Below are 21,756 nucleotides of genomic sequence, written 5' to 3'. Positions count from 1 at the left end.
TTATCACAGTGCTTCAGATATATGTTGTGTTAAGCAAGTTTAAAAAGTTACTAAATCCAATTTTGGTTTTCTCAAAATAATTACTATGTTTTATTCAACTTGAGTTGTATCTGTTGTTTAAAAGTCCCACCAACTTAAGTTTCTTTAAGGGGTCAGTTATAGTTGTATAACTGTATTATTGATATAGTATGTATGTTTTGTATAGAAAAATGTATATGTCTACATTTCAGCACAACTGACATGCCATACTTTCCACCAGCACCTTTGCCCATCACATACTTGGATGCTCGTCCTAGTGCCAGTCAGGCAGTGGACATCACCCACCTACAGGCTCTAGTGGAGGTACCTTCACCTGGCGCACCAGTGGTTCAGCATGAAACACTTCCAAACCCAAGCAAGGCCGAGATTATTCAGGACCTTAAGATCAAAAAACTCAAACTTCAAATTCAGTATTATGAAATGAAATTGCAAGACAGAAATCAAGAAGAATAAATTGAATGAAAATATTGTGCCACTTTTACTGCATATCTCCCTCAGATCCTTGATGTTTGTGATAAAGGCATTTAGCATGTCTCTCACTACTTCCATGTAATATTTTTCTTTTCCAACTTGCCCATCAAAATGTACTTGTATTCAGCCATGTGTGTCTGGTGAGTCTCTTTCACTTCAGGTTTGTTCAGTTTGGCTTTCTCTTCTGTATTATATTAGTTTTATATCATATTAACGTGCAATAAAGGGTGTATTAATTTACCATGGGCTTATGGAATAAATTTATTTTTCCTGTCAGGTACTAATGAATGCCGATAGGAAGCAACACAGCTCCTGAAATATTGGCCCTCTGTATGTAAACAAATATGTATTTGAATAATTGTAATATCACATATTATTAGCATTTTTGAAGTATAATTGTACAGCTAAAATACCCCAGGGGAAAATCAGCTGAGTCTTAGCCTTAAGCTGTCTTGTCAAGATCATAGTGCTTCAGCTTTGAGGATGTGAGTGTAAACCTGGATTCTGCCATTTTCTTGCAGATAATGTCTGACAAAAGTCAGTCAGTAACTTGTCACTTAGCTTTGGTGTCCTTGGATTACAACACTTGCAATCTTAACACTTGCAATCGTAACATAAGGACAGTACAATTTAGACCTGATATTAAAATGACTAAGAAAGAAATGGTGATATGCAATACAGTTTCAGATAATTGATGTACTGACTGTGGAACCGTCAGTACGTACTGAAACTGCAGGAAGTATTGTCATCTAGTATTGACCAAGCTCGGGCAATTAACATTAACTGAACAAGTGATGTGATCCAGTGTTGCTTGCCCTGGATATAAACTGGCTGCCATTACGTGGCTGGGATATCGTGAAGCAGTATGCAAGGCAATCAAACTCAAGCATATTCCATTGCTCATATTTAATAAACGTAAGTTTTTTTCTTTTAGTAAAGTATCAACTATTGTGTTTGTTTATTTGCAGAAAAAAAAAGAGAGAGCACTTACATATTCATTTGACTGGATGTGTAAGGAAATAACAGTTTAATATATCACTAGTATGATAATGGGATAGGTGGGCTAAACAAAAACAGAGGCTTATTTTGAACACAATGTGTTTTCACAAAGAACATACAGCATGAGGTTGAGTGAAAGAGGGAGAAGTCACAATCAACAGGCCGATCAGTCAATAATAAATTCAAAAATGAGTTTCGGCAAATTGCTGCCTGTATCGAACGCCTTCAACATTGGCATCTGGAGCAATGACACCATCCCCTTGTTGATCACCTCCATTATTTTCATCCTCCTCTTCATTACCTGGAAGAGGAATTTGTCTCAATTTGCAGATATTGTGCAGAACCGCGCATGCCAAAATTATTTGGCAGGCTTTGTCTGGTGACATCCTTATTTCTCCATGCAATACATGAAATCTTCTCTTCAACTGGCCTATACCCCTTTCAACTACACTACGTGTCCGTTTGTGGGACCTAAAATGTAACAAAATGAACAAATCATTTTATCCAGAGTTAAAAAAAAAACCTGCCAAAAAATGACTTTCCACAAATGAGATTCGATCTCAGAATATCAGGATTATGAGAAGGTCCAACTTAACCACTATACCAGTTATCCCCCCTGTTGTGAGGAAGGATTTATGCCTTCATCAAATTTTTGCGATGAACTCTTATAATGTTTACATTTCAGTAATTATGCATCTTTATAAAAACTCAAGTGTTTGAAATGAGGATATATTTTTTTTCAAAAAAAGAAAAATTCCCGTCAATTACCGAATACAGAACAGTATGCGCCGCCAATGAATATCAAGGGAAACAACTCAATGTTCGCGATACAAAGCTCAGTTAGGTGATATTTTAATACCTGTTATAATTTGTTTGAGGGCCAGGTTGTGGCCTGAGGAAAGGGGTAAGAAGCCAGCGTTTAGATGGGTATCCGCTATCTCCGATCAGATGAGTGTGGATGGGTGCGTGGTGGTTTTCAAAAAGCTGTCTCAGTCCACTTTCAGCCAGAAATCGAGCCTCATGTGTTGACCCTGGCCATTTTTCGACAATGTCGAGAATGTTGTACTTCGCATCCACAACAATTTGAACGTTAATACTGTGGTAATGGTGCCGATTAACAAATTCATTTTCAAATGTGCTAGGAGCGGTGATTTGTACGCGTGTCCCATCAATAGCCCCAACAATGCCTGGAAACTGGGCAGCAGCGTAGAACTCTTCCTGTTTTTCACGGATTTCGCGAGCTGTCAGTGGAAAACGAATGAACTGAGCAATTAGCCGGTTTGAAGATAGAATCTTACAGTAGCTGTGATAGCCCTAGATACAGTCGGCTGTGAGACTCCCATGTCATCACCATTGCATAGCTGCATTTTCCCAGTTGCCAAAAAACGAAGAGTAATCAACACTTTCTGCATTGGAGTAAGTGCACAGTTTCTATTCGATCCACTTACAACGTCATCCCTAACTAGTGATTCGATATACCGAATCCCTGCAGCATCCAGACGAAACCTTTCTAAGAGCTCCCTATCATTATATTCGTTCAAACAATCTCTTCTTTCCTTAAAGTGGCGTCGATTTGGTTGAGCGGCCGTGATGTTGTTGTTGTTTAAGAAATACTTAAGAATTTAAGAGAATGATAAAAGTGGTCATGGGCACACTTAGAATTTAAGAATTTCTTACCAGTTAAGTTTGTTTTATGAATGGCACTTAAGTATTTTTTAGCTATTGAAGAATTTTTAGTGGGTTTAAGAATTTTTTAACGTTAAGAAATGGTTAAGAATCTTTATGAATACGGACCCTGACGCACAGTTGTTTTTGACGTAATGCCCGAAACAAAGTTCCGCCAACAAGATCGTCTCTTGGACTTGAGTAATCGACGAGCCTTAGCTCTAAATGCACGAACCTGGTTTAAATTATTATGAGTAGGACAATGATTAAATCTGCGTTCAGCCTTTTTACGGTCCTTAATGGCTTTACGACAGTCATTGTCGTACCAGGGTTTACTTTTGGATTTTGGATTTGTCGAGGTTTTAGGGATAGTTCTATCGGCAGCTCGTAAATACCAGCTCGTTAAATTTTAAAATAGGATCATCTGCTGCATTGAGGGTATCTGGAGAGATATCAGCCTCACAGAACATCTCAAATGCGACCCAGTTTGATTGATCGAATTTCCACCTAGCTACACGCTCTAAAGAATTAGAAGTGATAAGCTCTATGATTATAGGAAAATGGTCACGACAAAGATTGTCATTCACCTGCCAAGAAAAATCCGGGAGAAGTGATGGATCTGTGATAGTGACATCGATAGCAGATACCCGGATGTAAATAGATATTAGACCCATCATTGAAATAACAGTTTCTCCTTCGATATGAAGTCTTCTACTATCTTTCCCTTATTATTTGTGTTTGCCCCAAAGGGGGTTATGGGAATTAAAATCCCCCATTATTATAAACGGTTTTGGCAATTGTTCTTTTAAATTATGTAACTGGAAAGCTGAGAAAGAAATGTTAGGAGGAATATACACTGAACATAATGTGATTGTTTCAGACAATGAAACACGGACGGCCACAGCCTGGAGTTTTGCATCCAGAGCTACAGGGCTGTGAATGAATGAATGAATGATTATGGCTTTACGCCACATCGGCAATACTTCAGCTGACTTCATACTGACAGCGACACTGTCAAATAAATCAAATATAGAGCTGACTGTGTAGAATCTTTGCCTAATATGAGCAAAGCCCACACAGTCAACGAGAATATGTTTCATGCCGTACTGGGCATTACAACCAACACACTCAGGAGCACTGCTCCCATCTAAGATAAAATTGTGTGTTAGACGAGAATGCCCAATACGGCACCTTGTTAGAACTACTTGGTCCCTACGAGACCTATTAAGAGTATAAGAATTATTGCCAGTGACAGGATGAATAGCATGCAGTTTGTTGTGGATCTGCAAATCGCATTCACCCTGCCAAAGGCGACGAATATATTTAAGAATATGATATCTAAAATCAGTGTAACAAATTTTCATCTTCGATATGGGTTTATTAAGGGCAGCTTTCGCCTCCCTGTCCACGACTGTGTTTCCATGGATACCAATGTGACTTGGTATCCAACAGAATACAATATCTTTACCTCTTTTAATTAGATTTATATGTACGGCTAATATCTCAAGGATGGAAGGATTTTTAAATGTATTCTGAATTGCCAAAAGGCAAGAGAGCGAGTCCGTGCAGATCACAGCCCTCTGGGCATGCCCAGCAGAAACATATGACAAAGCCAGAAGTATAGCTCTGGCCTCTGCAGAAAAGATTGAAGATGAGGATGGAAGACGAAGAGAAGTGACCCGCTGTTCTAAGACAGCCGCAGCCGCAACCTTCTCCCCATCCTTCGACCCATCAGTATATATCAGTTTATAATCTGGATAATTAGCCTTTATCTCAGAAAAACTTTGCTGAATTATTAGAGGATTCGTATTTCTTTTGTTATGTTTATGTAGATCAAATATCAATTTAGGTTGTGGGAGAAGCCAGGGAGGAGACTCCGGAAAAGAAACCGGAGCTATATTCTCAAGCTCGATGCCAGCTCCCACAACATGGTCCCGAACACGAAGACCGAGCGAAGGAATCTTATTAGGACATTTGTTATATTTGTCTACATATAACGGATTGAAAACACAGTCATAGGCAGGGTTTGTTGGGTGTGCTTTAAGCTTTGTAGTATATTGAAGGCATAGTTTTATACGCCTGAGATGTAAAGAAGGCTCATTAGCTTCGATGTATAAACTTTCTACTGGTGAAGTTCTAAATGCACCAAGGCTGAGCCTCAAACCTTGGTGATGGACGGGATCCAACATTTTAAGATAGGATTTCCTTGCAGAACCATAAATAATGGACCCATAGTCCAATTTAGACCTCACCAGAGAACGATATAAATTAAGCAAAACTGATCGGTCAGCACCCCAATCGGTACTACACACGACCTTAATTATATCGAGAGCCTTTGTACATTTAGCTTTAAGCATTTTTATATGAGGTATAAAGGATAATTTTTTATCAAATATAACCCCTAAAAATTTATTTTCCCCAACAATCTTCACTGGTTCTCCACAAAATTTAAGCTCAGGGTCTAGATGAAGTTTCAGTTTATTACAGAAATGCATACCGACGGTTTTAGATGTAGAAAATCTAAAACCGTTGGCAACTGCCCATTTCTCAATCTTGTTGAGACAAAGCTGCAGTTGCCACTCGATGTTATTCATATTTTTAGCACGGTAGCATATGAGGAAATCATCTACGTATAAAGAACCCTCAGTGCCAGATGTCAACGTTTTAGCTAAGCTATTAATTTTTATGCTGAACAGTGTTGGCGAAAGAATACTGCCCTGGGGAACACCCATCTCCTGCTCATGCGAATCAGAAAGAGTGGACCCCACCCGTACCTTAAACTGACGATCAGATAGAAATTCGGATATAAATGATGGTAAGCGGCCTTTAAGACCCATATCAGAAAGGCCCTTTAAAATACCATATTTCCATGTGGTGTCGTAGGCCTTTTCAAGGTCAAAAAATATCGACACCACATGTTCATTATTAATAAAACCGTCACGAATAAAAGTTTTGAAACGGACAAGGTGATCTAAAGTAGATCGACCTTGACGAAAACCACATTGTATATTAGATAGTAACTTGTTGGTTTCAAGAAACCAAACAAGCCTATCATTTATCATCCGTTCCATAGTCTTACAGACGCAGCTGGTAAGAGCTATGGGACGGTAATTATTTGGATCAGTATGATCCTTACCCGGTTTAGGGACTGGGATAATACACACCTCCCTCCAAGTCGGCAGAAAATTACCAGTTTGCCAAATGTCATTAAGTAAATCTAAGAGAGTCTCAAGTGGCTCAGATGGTAAATGATTCAGAAACTTATAATATATATTATCAGGGCCACACCCAGTATCGTGTGCCTTTTTAAGAGAAGTTTTAAGTTCATCAATTGAAAAACGACGATTATAATCTTCTAAATTCTTAGAAGAAAAAGGCAATTTAATTTTCTCCTTATGTTTTTTAATACGTCGAAACTCAGAAGTGTAATTCTCAGAAGAAGATTTCTGAGATATTGTTTCAGCTAGTTTATTCGCTATTTCAGATGGCGATGTTAATAGGGTATCGCCATCTTTTAAATGCTGAATTTTGGCTTTGTTGTTTTTGCCCTTAAGCTTCTGAACCATGTTCCAGACCTTAGGCATGGGTGTTTTGACGTAATGCCCGAAACAAAGTTCCGCCAACAAGATCGTCTCTTGGACTTGAGTAATCGACGAGCCTTAGCTCTAAAAATACGAACCTGGTTTAAGTTATTATCAGTAGGACATATATTAAAATTTCGCTCGGCCTTTTTGCGGTTTTACAAGTAACTGTAAAGCTGACAAAGAAATGTTAGGAGGAATATACACTGAACATAATGTGATTGTTTCAGACAATGAAACACGCACGGCCACAGCCTGAAGCTCTGTATGAAGAGCAACAGGGCTGTGTATAATATTGTTATTTATGAAGATTGAAGAGCCGCCTGCAGCTCGCTCTTCTTCATTTGAGTAAGTGCTGTATAATGAATAATTTTTAAGAGAAAATTTATCTTTGTCAGATGTCTTCAGGTGAGTTTCCTGAAGACAAAGGGCAATAGGATTTAATGACTGAACAAGTTGTGTTATCTCAATAAAATTTACCTTAAGGCCTCGACAATTCCACTGTATAATTTTGTCTAAAGAAGACATTATGGAGGGAGGCGTATGGGGGATTTGTCTTTGTGTTTGGACCGCGGACGACCCTTCCGTGGAGATCGGCTGGAAGATCCCCCTGGTGCGGGTGATGTATCCATCACATCCGCATCTGATGTTGAAGGAGCAACGTCCTCCAACGATCCAAACCTATTAAAAGTTTGGACAGGGTCCCTAGTGGCCTTAGAGGGACGTTCCGTGGGACCACTAGGTTTATGATTTTCATTATGAGATTGATTTTCAGATTTACTTTTGGCAGCTTTGTTTTTGGTTTGATTAGGTTCAGGTCTATCAGTTTGTTGTGTGTTATTTACTGGGGTTTTTTGATTTACTGTATTGGTCTGGGTTGAACAGGAATTACGGGCAGGTTGAGCAGAAGGCTGTAAGACTATAGAACTAGGTTTGTCGTTTCCAATGGGCCAAGTCAGTGAAGTTTGAGTAGCAACAGATGCTACCCGCTTGACCACATTGGCAAACGAAGGCTGCCGGAAATTATTAGAAAGGGAGGCCAATTTGCGGGCCTCCTGATAAGAGATATTGTTTTTTGTTTTTAAATTTATTATTTGTTTTTCCTTAAGGAAAAGCGGACAGTCTCTAGAGGAGGCCATGTGATCTCCACTGCAATTGCAGCACTTTGCTGTGCTGCTACAGTCGAAACCATCATGACCTTCGCTGCCGCATCTGTAACAAACAAGTTTATTTTTGCATTGGCCCTTGCTGTGGCCAAATTTCTGGCAAGTAAAACACCGTGTAGGGTTAGGGATATATAAATCGACATTAACCCTATACGGGACAATGTAGATATAGGATGGTAGAGACGTACTGTTGAAGGTCAAAAGGTATGTTTTTAATTTGATGATGTTGCCAGCTTTTTTTGTTGTGAAACGCTTCACTCTGGCAACACCCTGTGGCTTCAACTCAGAACAAATTTCTTCTTGGGATAAATCAATGATATCACCATCCCTATCACGTATTATTCCCTGACAGCTGTTCAGGGAACTGTGAGGGGATGTATAAACAGATATATCAGAGATTTTCTTCAGAGATAAAAAATTTTTGGATTGTTGTTTCCGGAAACATTCGATGAGAATGTCCCCGGATCGTAGTTTTTTCACAGTTTTTAAAGTGCCTGCTGCGCCTTCTAAAGCCCTTTTTAGAAGAAAAGGATGAATTTTTGAGGTCGGCTTCTGTTCACTCCTAGTGGAGAGAACGATAAAAGTCGGCCAATTGTCCTGTCTATTATCAAGCGAATCAGATAAAACTTCCAACTTCCTCTTTTTATCAGCACCTGAAATGGGCTAGGAGGAAGTTCGGATAGATATATTTGAACCATTAGAACAGTTGTTTATGGAACTCATTATATATGTATTAAAAATTCACCCCATATGTTCCCCACCCACCACGGAGTGCCAACAAGGGCGATGCCTGAACCTGGGAATACCCGGCAGGAAAGACATCAAGGATTCCATATGAGGTATACTCGAACAGATTGATTTATACCAAAGGTTAAATTCAATCTACTCGATTGACCCATGAGCCACCGCCTCAAAACGTAGTCCCGCAAACGAAATTTCAGAAATAACATTTATTCTTTATTGAGTGGTGTTATGGAGAAATTCTGGGACAACGCAGAGGCAAGACATGACCAAGCCGATTGATCGGACCGGGCCCATCCAACCTCCCGTCTCACTCCAAGTAAGGGCCAAAGTGGCGTGTTGGGCCTGAGGATCTCGCAAGACCAATCCACTCTCAGCCACCAGGATCCCGTCCTCGGAGATGACGGGTCGCAACCCACGGCAAACAGGTCGCTCCCCGGTTGCCTCTCACACAACCGAGAAGATGTGAGCCTATTATAATCACCGGGCTCACATAGGAGAGCTCTAGGTTAGTCAACTTTTACGACAAGCTTGCCTAGAGGGCTGAGGTCCCATTCTTATCACCCCGGAAACCCCACGGGGGCTACAGGGCTGTGAGTAATATTGTTATTGATGAAGATAGAAGAGCAGCCTGGAGCTCGTTCTTCTTCACTTGAATAAGTGCTGTATAAGGAATAATTTTTAAAGGCTATTGTGTCTTTGTCAGATGTCTTCAGGAAAGGGCAATAGGATTTTCTGATTGAACTGTGTTATTTCAATAAAATTTACCTTAAGACCTCGACAATTCCACTGTATAATTTTGTCTAAAGAATACTTTATGGAGAGAGATGTATAGGAGATTTCTCCTTATGTTTGAACCGTAGGGCGACCCTTCCGTGGAGATCGACTGGAAGATCTCCCTGGTGCGGGTGATGTATCCATCACATAGGATGTAGGACCAACGTCCTCCAACGATTCCAACTTATTACAAATTTGGACAGGGTCCCTAGGGGCCTTAGAGGAACGCTCTGTGGGACCGGTAGGGTTACTATTATTATTATTATATTTATTTCCAGATTTGGTTTTGGCAGTTTTGTTTTTAAATATGTCAAGTTCAGGTTTATCAGTTTCTTGTTTATTACTAACTGGTTTTATTTGCTGTTTTCCAGTGGTCTCTGTTAGCAGGAAATATGCGCAGGTTGAGCAGCAGGTTGTAAAGATGTGGAGCTACGTTTGTCGTTTCCAATGGGCCGTGTTAATGAAGTTTGAGTTCCAAAAGATGTTGTAGTTGACCACATTGGCAAACGAAGATTGCAGTGAAGTTTTAGAGAGGGAGGCCTGCTGATACGATATACTGTTTATAGTTTTTAGATTTATTATTTGCTTTTCTTTAATAAAAAAACGGACAGTTCTTGGAGGAGGCCATGTGATCTCCACTGCAATTGCAACACTTAACTGTGTTGCCACAGTCGAAACCATCATGACCCTCACTGCCGCATCTAAAACAAACTACTTTATTTTACATTGGCCCTTGACGTGACCAAATTTTTGGCAAGTACAGCAACGTGTAGGGTTAGGAATGTATAAATCTACACTAACCCTATACGGGCCAATGTAGATACACGACGGAAGTGAGGTTGTGTTAAAGGTCAAAAGATATGTTTTAAGTTTAATGATGTTGCCAGATTTCTTCATAGTGAAGCGTTTAACTCTGGCAACATCCTGTGATTGCAAGCATATTTCCTCTTCAGACAGATCAATAGTATCAACATCCCGGTCACGAATTATCCCCTGACAGCTGTTCAGGGCATTGTGAGGGGATGAGAAAAAAGGGATATCAGATATTTTAGTTAATGACAATAAATTTGTTCAATGTTGCTTCCGGAAACATTCAATGAGAATGTCTCCGAATCTTAACTTTTTAACGGTTTTTAATGTTCCAGCTGTGCCCTGGATAGCCCTTTTTAATACGAAAGGATGAATTTTAGAAGCCGGCTTTTGTTCACTCTTAGTCGAGAGAACAATAAAAGCCGGCCAGCTGTCCTGTCCATTATCACGAGAGTCTGTGAAAACTTCTAACTTCCTCTTTTTATCAGCACTTGAAGTCGGCTGAGAGGAAGATCTATTGGATATATTCGAGGTTGAAATTTTAAATCAGGCCATTATTGATTTTATCAATTTCGCCTTTCGTGTCCCCCACCCGCCACGAAGTACTAACAAGGGCGAAACTACCTCTGCCGATGACCAGCAGAGAATAAAAACAGGGAATCCATGCAAGGTATCTTCGAACAGATTGAGTTATATCAAAAGGTTAAATTCAATCTACTCGATTGACCCATTAGTCACCGCCTTCTGCACTGACCCCAAAGGAAGAGCATCTGAAAAAGAGCCAACTTGACATCTCAGTAAGACAAAGAATAACAAACTGGATCAAGTGTAGGGCTTGACGTGACCAGCCGATTGATCGGACCGGGAACCATCCGATCCCACGTCTCTCTCCAAGTAAGGGCCAAAGTGGCGTGTTGGGCGTGAGTATCTCGCAAGACCAACACGCCCTCAGCCATCATGATCCCGTCCGCGTAGATTACGGGTCGCAACCCACGGCAAACAGGTCGCTCCCCGGTTGCCTCTCACACAACCGGGAAGATGTGAGGGAAAAGTTTAGAAAACACACACTTGCATTCTCTGCATTTTAAACACCTAGGGCCTAGAACATTGATGTGAACTTATCAAGATCTTTATTAAAGACGAAAGACCTTTTAACAATGTCATACAGAAAACAATCACAGATCTACGCGCTTCACTGCTCTGATTACACGCCCAAATGACGACGTTTGTTTTGCATTAGGTTCTGTTACAGGATATGGCAACGTACCGCTTGCTGATTCTTCAATACGTTGATTGTTAGGGTTTGTTTGACCTCTTTCAGTAGCTGGAATTACCTACACAGGATTATCAATAGAACTTGCTCATATATTTTGCTCACGAGAACTTGCAGCAAATGTTTCCAGTTACGCCTACAAATAATGTTTAAAATGAGATAAAAGAAAAATAAGAGTTAAAACTCGAAAACCAGGATACTTTAAAAATAGTACATTTAGAAATCTATATGTATAACTTTTTTCTGTAAATATTTATTACAATTAAAATTTAAATTCTATGATATAGGCCAAAGGCAACGAATATATCTAAGAATATCAGAATATAAAGTTAAAAGGTACTTTAGCTTTTGGTATGGGTTTGCTTACGGCAGCCTTTGCTTCCCTGTTCACGACTGTGTTTCCATGGATACCAATATGACTCGGTATCCAGCAGAATATTATATCTTTACCTCTTTTAATTGGTTTTCTATGTAAGGCTAACATATCAAGTATTCGTGAATTTTCAATTTTTTTATGCTGTATTGTTAAAAGGCAGGAGAGCGAGTCATTGCATATCATTGCCTTCTGGGCACGCCCAGAAAAAACATATGATAAGGCCAGGGGTATAGCTCTGGCCTCTGCAGAAAACAGGGAAGGACACAGACCCCCATTACAACTTCCGTTTTCCGATTGTAGTTCTGTGACACCATGGCTTGACCGCAAATTGTTGGACTCAATCAGATTGTATCTTACAAACCTGGCTATTTCGTCCAATCACAGTAGTTCTTACTCAGGCACTCGGATCTGTCAGTGGCACATGCAACTTCGGCCCACTGGCAAGTGTTGGTACAACCATTGATGTAAGTTCACTTATTTTAAATATTTCTTAAGTAATAATTTATTCACGCCATAATTAATAGAATTCGTGCTCGCCAGTCTGTGAATTACGCTAGCCATTCTGTGCCATTTCAGTTCAGCAGTGTAGGCTAGTTACAAAAGCGGATACTGTCAAAGTTGTTGTTGTGCTCTTTATTTTAGCATTGTCAGTGGATCACATATACTCATCCTCAGTATTTAATAAGTCTAACTTAGCAGTTGCAGATGTAAGGTTGGTGGTAGCACTATGTGGCTATGTTTATGCGGAAATATATGTAAGCATTTACTTAGCCCGCGCTCCTTGGTTCTTAGTGTGCTATCCTCAACATACTTGTTGTCCGCAGTAGGCCTAGTGTAAAACGTGGCTGATTGTAACGTCTGTCCATTTCTGCGACCGATGTATGTCAGTTTAGTGATATGCTACGTCTTGGAAGCATGCGCTGCACCCTTACCTCTACGTGTACATCACCTACCGGCATCACCTGCCATTTATGCACTATGTTTCAAATTTCAATATAACCGCTCAGCAGTACTGAGCGTCAGATTGTATGTCAGTTTAGTGATATGCTACGTCTTGGAAGCATGCGCTGCACCCTTACCTCTACGTGTACATCACCTACCGGCATCACCTGCCATTTATGCACTATGTTTCAAATTTCAATATAACCGCTCAGCAGTACTTTTTTACATGCATGTTACATTGCTGTTTATGCAACCCATCAAACCTACAGGCATTACATATGTCACATATCCTTTAGTCAATACCATTAAGTCAAGATTGGCCTCCGTGGCCGAGGGGTAAGCTAGCCAGTGCTACCCTATGACCCAGGATCCTCTCACCAATGCGGTTGCTATCAGTTCAAGTCTAGATTATGCTGACTTCCTCTCCAGCTGTACGTGGCAAGGTCTTCCAGCAACTTGCGCATGGTTGTGGGTTACCCCCTCACTTTGCCCGGTTTCCTCCCACCACACTGCTGTAGAAGTGAAATGTTCTTGAGTATGGCAAACACCGATGAAATAATAAAATAAATCATTTATACAAAAAATGATTAGCATTTTTTTTAGCTTGCACTGGTCCCCTTGTTTAAACGTTGCATGCATTAAGCTCCTGTAACATTTCCCTAATGCGTGTTTACATTATGCTTTAATCCCGGCTTCACACTGTCTCAAAAATTAATTTGTGTAAAACCTCTAAGTGTTTTTTTTTGTGAACGGTTAGCAAAAAAAGAATAATCCCTATATTCCAAGTTCAACTGCTTGAACGCTCCATCCGCTGTATGACGTCGTTTTTCATCTGAGCATAACAAAACCTGTCACTGCTGTCCTTCACTCTGTCTGCACCTGACTATTCTATCTACAATATGTAAGTAATGTTCCATAGTGTTTCTTGCACAAGTATTTTGTGTTTGTTGGTTTTCTTTCTGCATTTTTACTGCAAGAAATGAAATGTTCTTGAGTACAGGATAAAACACCAATAAAATAAATAAAATAAATTAATCATTTATACAATATGCCAACAACATGCATTTTTAGCATGCACTTGTTCCCTTGTTTAAATTTTGCATGCATTAAGCTCCTGTAACAATCCCCGATTGCATGTTTATATTATGCTTTAATCCTAGCTTCACACTGTCTCAAAAATATATATGGGTAAAACTCAAAATAATAACAAAAGTGTTAACCCATAATGTGTTTATTGCTTTATATAAAATGTATGTCTATTTTACTCCCGTATCTCTTTTGTGCACATTAAGTTTCATAAGCTATGTCCAGAAAATCTGTGCTAAGCTCAACTCTCTTTGTACAGCAACTAAATTGTTTCCAAAACAGTTCAATTAACTAGGCCTTTATATGGTCATAAACATGTCATGCATTAGCAATGCAGGTTCTAATCAACATACTGCTTCAGTTGTTTTCCCTAGTTCTGTTAGTATTTGTGTATTATTGCAGTCCCATGACTTAAAATCATACAAATTTGCACCTTCTAAACATATTTTGTTCTTATGTTCACTTATTTGTGGCTTGTGCATACATGTATATCCTTTACATGTTGCATTTGTGTTATATTTTTTTTCTCCTAAAATGGTTTTTGTTGTTCTGGCATCATTATGGCCATGTATTGCAGCTTCTGTTATCAGCAGCCTCTATGGTTAAACTGTGTACCTTATGTCGTACCCTGGGCGTCAGCATCTGCATCCAGTAATAGAGAGAAAATGTTCCAATGTTAGGGGTTGGTATCTTGTAGGTATTGAGCTCAGGGTTTACACCCTTGAAGAGCACAATATCAAGAGGGGGATATTCCATCATTGATTGGATGTGTTCATATTAACTATTGTAAGTTGCTGAATTCCTGACTGAGTGTATTATGTTTAGGATCAATGTTAAACAGAGTATTAGGAGTGGTTTCTCAAAAACTACTGCGTGTGTTGAGCTGCGGGTTTGCACACATGTAGGGCACAATATCAATTGGGGAATATTCCATCATTGGTTGGGTGTGTGCATATTTAATACCGTAAATTACTGAATTCCTGATTTAGTGTATTGTGTATTAGAATCACTGTTATACAAAGTGTTAGGGTTGGTATCTAAAAAGTATGTCATGTATTGACCTGAAGTTTTACATGCATATAAATCTCTGTGAGCATATTAATTACCGTAAATTACCAAATTCATCATTTGAGCTAAAGTTTTGCCTTCATGTGTCTCATACAGGCGAGCTCTTTGGTAGCCTTGATACCAATTCTGAGTTTAACATAACATATAACTGTTCATTTGTTTTTATTGCATTCTTACACCTTTACACTTTTTCTGTAAACTTCATACTGTTTGTGTTGCTCATAGATGTACTTCATTAAAATCTATCTTGTAACATATCCATAGTTTGCCCATTGTTATACAAGCAGAGGCTTGGTAATTTTCCTCTATCTGTTGCATACTTCATTGTCATCACATTTATTAACTAACATGTAGTTCATCTTAAATACAAATCTCTTATAACATCACTTGAGTTTCCTTTTATCATACATGTGGTACCTGTTCAGAGAAAAAAAGCATAATTTACATGTACTTTGTTTTTTTAATTTTAGGTTTACTTGAAGGAACTCAGCCCCAGCATTCTTGTCAACCATGGGGTAGGCCAATCCTTTCACCTTTCATGCAGCAGCTTTGGTAAGTACACGTCATCTTACAAGTTTATTAACAGCCACATATTTTGCCATTTCAACCTTAAAGGTATCGCCGAACCATCATCATTGGCTTGTGCTATAATCAGTAAGAAATTCCTGTTACAGTATCTGTTATGTTCTTCGTTATGATGTCGGAAATCATTGTAAAACACATAGCAATATGTAAACATGGCCACAGTCAACAGGTGTGCTACAATGTCCGTATGTGCTACTAGTTTTGCAAACAAAGGCACTTCCCAATTGCACTCAAAACTGCAATAACTGGTCTACACCACTCTTGGCATCTGAGGTTAGTTTCAAATCCAGTGTATTATAGATAGCGGGCTGTGGCCCAATGGTTAAGGTGATCCTCTCAGTTGCTAGTATACATAAGGTACATATTACCACCCCACTTTGGAGGGCAATTGTATATTTTCCACTCTTAATTTTTGTGGCTCCTGGAGTATGACGACAAGCCATCGACCATACTTGTGTGGTCGTTATCAAAGAAGTTGGTTTCAGAAGTAACATTCTCACAACATAGAATGCAATTGTCAAACTCTGTCAGTTAAGACCTGTGTGTTGCATGTGGCAAAGCTCACCAGCTGCTGACCAAAGGCCTATGTTTTTTTTTTGGGGGGGGCACGGCCATGGTCTCAGTGAAATGCACAAATAATCAAATATTATGCAGTATTAGGGCCATATGTAGAGCCATTTAATGTCCACAAAACAGTTCGTCTCTGAAACTGTTGCACACCCAAACTAATCAAACTGTATTAAAACTAGCTGACATACTGAGCAAAAATATCACAGTTTACCAATAATAAGTTTTTGTTTTCATACCAATATAAGCGTCAAGTCCGACATTCCTATACCATTCGTAGTCCGTAAAGGGCGTTCCAAGTCGATAATGGCAAGATCCATTTTCACAACAACGTTTAACACTAACTTTCGAAGACAAAGGTATGTAAGAAATTGTACAAATAAAAAATAAAGCCAGTAACACACAAGAGAGAAGCGGTCATCAGTTTTCAATGATGCTGGGCAGACAATGAATATTCCAGGCATGAATTCCATATCAAAGTTCCAATTCGTAGTCCGTGAATGAGTTCCAGGTCAAATAACAGCTAAACAAGTATCTCAGTCGCGCTTTGATTGCAACTGTTCATAAAGGCATCATGCTGATGTAATTAGCATGGCTGCCTTTACGGCCCCTAGCCCCAGGTTAAGCGGTATTAGATACAGCTTGAAAAATGACGAGCCTTACAGACCCTAACCGATCAGATTATGATTCAAATTTCTTTCATTCATACACTTCAAAACTCCCAGAAGCATCAATTTTAGTTGCATTTCATAAAATATGACCTTAATAGTTTGGCATCACAACCTTCCAGGTTTTTTGTACATATGCTCCTCAGTGTTGTCTCAAACCAAAATCAAATAAAGTCACTTTCATATGTTATATCATTGTTTCACTGTTCATCATATTTGCCTCTCCATCAGTGAAACTTCATCATGGTTCTTCTTATCAGTCATAAAATTGGGTCAATTTTGTTACATGTGTATATGTAGATCTAAGAAGCTGTACCACTATTAGTAATCCATCTTGTTAGATTGCCCCTCTGTTCTGGTTTCTCCTCACAATTTTATGCTGCTTGTTGCTACATGTACGTGCACTGTCTAGCTGCAGGTATTTCATTTAATTAGTAACAATAGATCTTTTGTTTACTTTAAAGGGTTAAGGGTTAATTGAAATAAAATTCTTTCAACATGTGTGGTTAACAGTGCATGTAGTTATCTTTTTGTAACGGTAACACATTCAATATTATTCAAGGTACAGCCATTTACAGCATGCCCTCCTTTCGTATAATGTACGTAAGTCATGTAGGCAACACTTACAAAATATGTGTAATCAAGCTAGCGAATACATAAATACACCAAAGCAATCTTTTCTCTTAAAGTTATGTCATTTCTGATATTTTATACATATATGCACAACATAATATTATTCCATTTGCAGAAAAAAACATTGTTGTACATAGTTTTCTTACCTCCAGCTTTATTATACTACAGATTTATTCAAAGGCATCTTCAAGAATCTTGTCAGCCAGGATGTAAGACAAGTCCTGACATTCACCTTTCGTAAAACACAAGTGAGTGAGTTATGTAAATAAGTTCCCCCACCTCCGGTACTTCCAAATTTCATTCTTGCTATGAAAGTGCTATTAATCTGCTACAGTTTAGCATATAACCCATTATTGCAAGCAATAAAGTATAAAGTGCAATGGTTGCCAATACATTTACATTTATGTTTGGTCCATAAAACAGTTTGTTCATCAGTGTGTCTGTTTCATGAAAACGTCATCAAATAATTGGCTTATATTTGTGTACTATATTCCCATAGACTTTCACCGGTTTCCAACATAATGCTTGCCACTTTCGAATAAGTGAAGTATTCACTAGTGCCCTAGTCAGCTGCCTGTATTCAAAACTATTCGCGTGTCACCAATGCAGTCGTGGTCAGTTCATGTCCTATGCGGTCGAAGGTGGCATGGTCTGATAACAACTTGCAGATGGTCGTTTTAGTTTCATTTTCTTCCACTATAATGGTATCATATAAGTGAAATATTCTTCAGTATGGTATAAAACGCCAATCAAATAAATTGTGGTTTTCAATGGACACTCTCGTTTCATTAAGCTATAATACTCATCACCATTGTATGGGTCAAAAATTCTTTGATATAGCATAAACAAACTATAAATTAGAAGCACTCTGCCAAATTCAACAACACATGCAAATCCTAAAAGCAGATTATGTTCCGCATAAATGACACTTCAACTTCTGGATCAGTGCTGATAATTGCCTCGTTGGCTTCAGTTAAGTGCATTCCTCCAGAGCTAGTTGTTATTATGTAGTGCACACACTACCCACATTATGTGTTCTTAGTTATTTTTGACATCTATTCACATCAGCCCAGTGGCAGATGGTTTTAGACAATGCTGTTCATGCAACATATTCTGCTTGGGTATTATTCTTTAAAACAGCATTTGTTCTTGTTTTCAGATCCTCTCCATTCTTCCCCTGAATACAACAGAAGACAACATTTTGGGGTGACCAGGGACATAAATCCGTCATCTGCAACTAATCCAGCCATCTTTTATAAACACTTTCACACTTGATTTTATATTTTCACCATTTATGACCTAACCTTGTTTGTGCACAGGCAGTCTAAATCCTCTGTAATAAGGCTTGTTGTTTCAATGGTGTTAATATAAGTGCATGTAATACATTCCATCGGCTTTTCTTGTAAATGATCACTTCATTGGAATAAAGTTTGTCATTTTATTTAAAATAATACTTTGTGTTTTATATATAATGTTCAATTTTGTCGTCTTAGCTTATGGCATTAGTAGACCACATTGTGAGCATTCTGCATATGAATAAAGCTGCAATCTGTAAAAGACCACAGGCATCCAAAGCAATCCAACTTTTTCCTTCATAGTGCATCACCACATGGGGCTATTATATTGCTCATTTCGAAATCGACCATCACACACAGTATGTGCCATAGTATTAATGTTTAAACAGACAATAACCCCATGCAAGTGAACAAATTATTACTCAGTTCTTTATCAGGTTGCATGGTCATTAACTTACTGGTATTTTTTTATATTATCAAATTAGAAGTACACTATTTAACTATTTCTGCTATCTGTTTCTCCTGTACATCTTTGGAGCACTTTAGTATTTCCAAGCCAAAACGTTTGGTAACTTGAAGGTCTCTGAACCGTATCCAGATGTACAATACCTATATTATTCACATAAATCATGAAGTGTTTCTATATTTTAATAAGGATTCTGTTTGGGGTTATCATACTCTGTTATTTAAGTGTGGTGTTTCGAAATCACATTATACCGTAGTAGTGCAACACTGTTAAGCTTTGCATTAAGTACATAAAGTCTTTAGGTCACACCAATTAATATTTTTTTACGGGCAGAATCTTTTTTCTAATTTTTTAATATAGTGCAAAAATAAAACTCAAAAATCATCCAGTTTGTGTCACATGTGGAATGTCCCAGTAATTGTTCCTGTTTAAGACATATTTGTTATCCAAAAACCTTCAAAAACAGGAAATTCACAAAATAAAATGGTTTTTCAGGTTGTCAAGTTCATTTTTATTCCATTTTCAACCTTTATTGTTGGTTCGCCCGTAAAGCATTAATATAATTGCTCTATCCTTACATTCCAGGTACATATATACTTCATCAGGTACTCTTCATATCCGTGGACAACACATACTAGTAGCATTCAATCATCTTTCTTCATAAAAATGGGAAAAAACCAATGGGGACTCGTCATGTGACTGAAAAATTGTTAAGTAAGACGTTAAACCCCAAGCACTCACTCACTCGATGGGAACAATTGTGGGTGCTACAACTACAGCGTACCCTCACATGGATGCTTCAATTTGTCTTCTAATAGCAAACAGCTACATGAAGCGTGGTTAGCAGCTTGTCTCTCATCTACATGTTTGTCGTCATATGACTGAAAAATTGTTAAGTACGATGTTAAACCTCAAGCACTCACTCGTCCACAGGCAAACAAAATATAGGTTCAATCCTGATACCTACAGGCAATCTCTGCGTTCTCAAAAGTCTTAGGCTCTTGGTTACAGTATGTAATATCACAGGGTGCTGTTGGGCAGTCTTGTGTTCATTCAATACCCCGTGCCTCGTTCATACTAACGTAGTATAAGCATACCCAAGGCTGGTGGTTTACCCTGGGCAGTTTCCTCCAACTACAAAACTGTGCCATTGCATAAGCAAATCGATTTATCAGTCAGCATGCAGGCATATGTGCTGCATGTATTGAGCTCAGGTTTGCACACATGAGGAATACAACACCAAGCCATGTTCCATAGCTCATGCACGGTTCACATGTTAATTCTTCAGATTTTGGGACAAATGTTAGTAGTGCTGAAAGCAGAATATTACATTTCTTTCCCGGCATTTTGGAAAAGTAAAGATGTGCTGTTCGTCAGATGGTATAACCATGTGAGAAAAAAAATAAACTAAATATTCCTGCTACAATTACATGTTGACTAAAAACAGCAGATCAGGTGTCCCAAAAATTACAAGAAATAGGGTACAATAAATTACAAAATTCACGACGCTGTATTTTTTACGGGTGGTACAGTATCTCTAAATGTGTACTTGTATGTACTGAGCATAAGTTTTGCATGCGTATAAAGCATAGTGACATTTGTTTAATGTTGCATTGTTTGTGCTTTGTAAGTATATTAACTACAGTAAATTACCAGATTCACGACCTTCGTACTTTATGTACTGAGCTGATGTATTGCATTCATGTGTCTCCAACAGGTGGGAAGCTCTTTTATAGCCTTGCTACTAAAGCAAAGTTTCAAATCCCAAACATAAAAACAAATTGTCCCGCGACAATTTTTTTCAGATCACAAATAAATTACATGTATCATCTTGGCAAGCTTTCAAACCAAACCCAATGGCTTACTGTTGTACCAATTGTAGGATGCCCTTGGGGTGCATTCTCATCGACCTGAGCTTGGTGCGCGTTCTAGAACACCGCTTCATGACTGTGTTTCCAGACAATCCTCGGGTATCATTCTCTCAATATGTTCAATAAAAAGCTTCTATTTTCTATTAATATATACAAGAGTAAAATATTAAACATTTGTCCAATACTGTTAAAACAAATTAACAAAACTATAATTTTATGTCTTGTTATAAGTAGTATTAAATATAATGTGCACATATAAACAATGACATTGTCATTTATGTGACCAAGTAGAGTGTGCCATGTAATACTGTCCAATAGTTTAAGTCAATTAGTGTAAAGCACAATAATGCTGTGTACCAACTGTAAATACACACAAATCGTTACATACATTTATTGTAAAGCCATAGTCCCATTCACACTGTCAGTCATGCTTACAATGGCTATAGTCTGTGCCATCCTTACTAACAATATTCACAGGAAATAATAAGTAGTGTATTAAACGTTCTATTTTGTAGAAACTGTTTACCCCAAACACAGCCCATCCATGTGTGTACAATAAACACACTACATCACACCTTCCACAGCCCACCCAGGTCTGTATAATAAACACACACAAGCCTCCTTCCATAGCCCACCCTGGTCTGTGAAATAAACACACCTTTCATAGTCCACCCAGG

At 38.6% G+C, this 21,756-nt stretch overlaps 1 long non-coding RNA gene and 1 pseudogene across 1 annotated transcript; one reads left to right on the top strand and one right to left on the bottom strand.

Moving 5' to 3' along the window:
- Window positions 1-1,691: 1,691 nt before the first annotated feature.
- LOC135464405 (putative nuclease HARBI1) lies at window positions 1,692-14,682 on the bottom strand (annotated as a pseudogene).
- Window positions 14,683-14,841: 159 nt separating this feature from the next.
- Window positions 14,842-18,778, top strand: LOC135464961 (uncharacterized). Its single transcript, XR_010443695.1, has 3 exons — window positions 14,842-15,546; window positions 17,616-17,695; window positions 18,607-18,778. It is a non-coding gene; the product is annotated as an uncharacterized LOC135464961 (long non-coding RNA).
- The last annotated feature ends 2,978 nt before the right edge of the window (window positions 18,779-21,756 follow it).

Source organism: Liolophura sinensis, chromosome 4, assembly GCF_032854445.1.
Source record: "Liolophura sinensis isolate JHLJ2023 chromosome 4, CUHK_Ljap_v2, whole genome shotgun sequence".
NCBI classification, from domain to species: Eukaryota; Metazoa; Mollusca; class Polyplacophora; order Chitonida; family Chitonidae; genus Liolophura; species Liolophura sinensis.
This window is presented reverse-complemented; position numbering and strand designations above follow the sequence as displayed.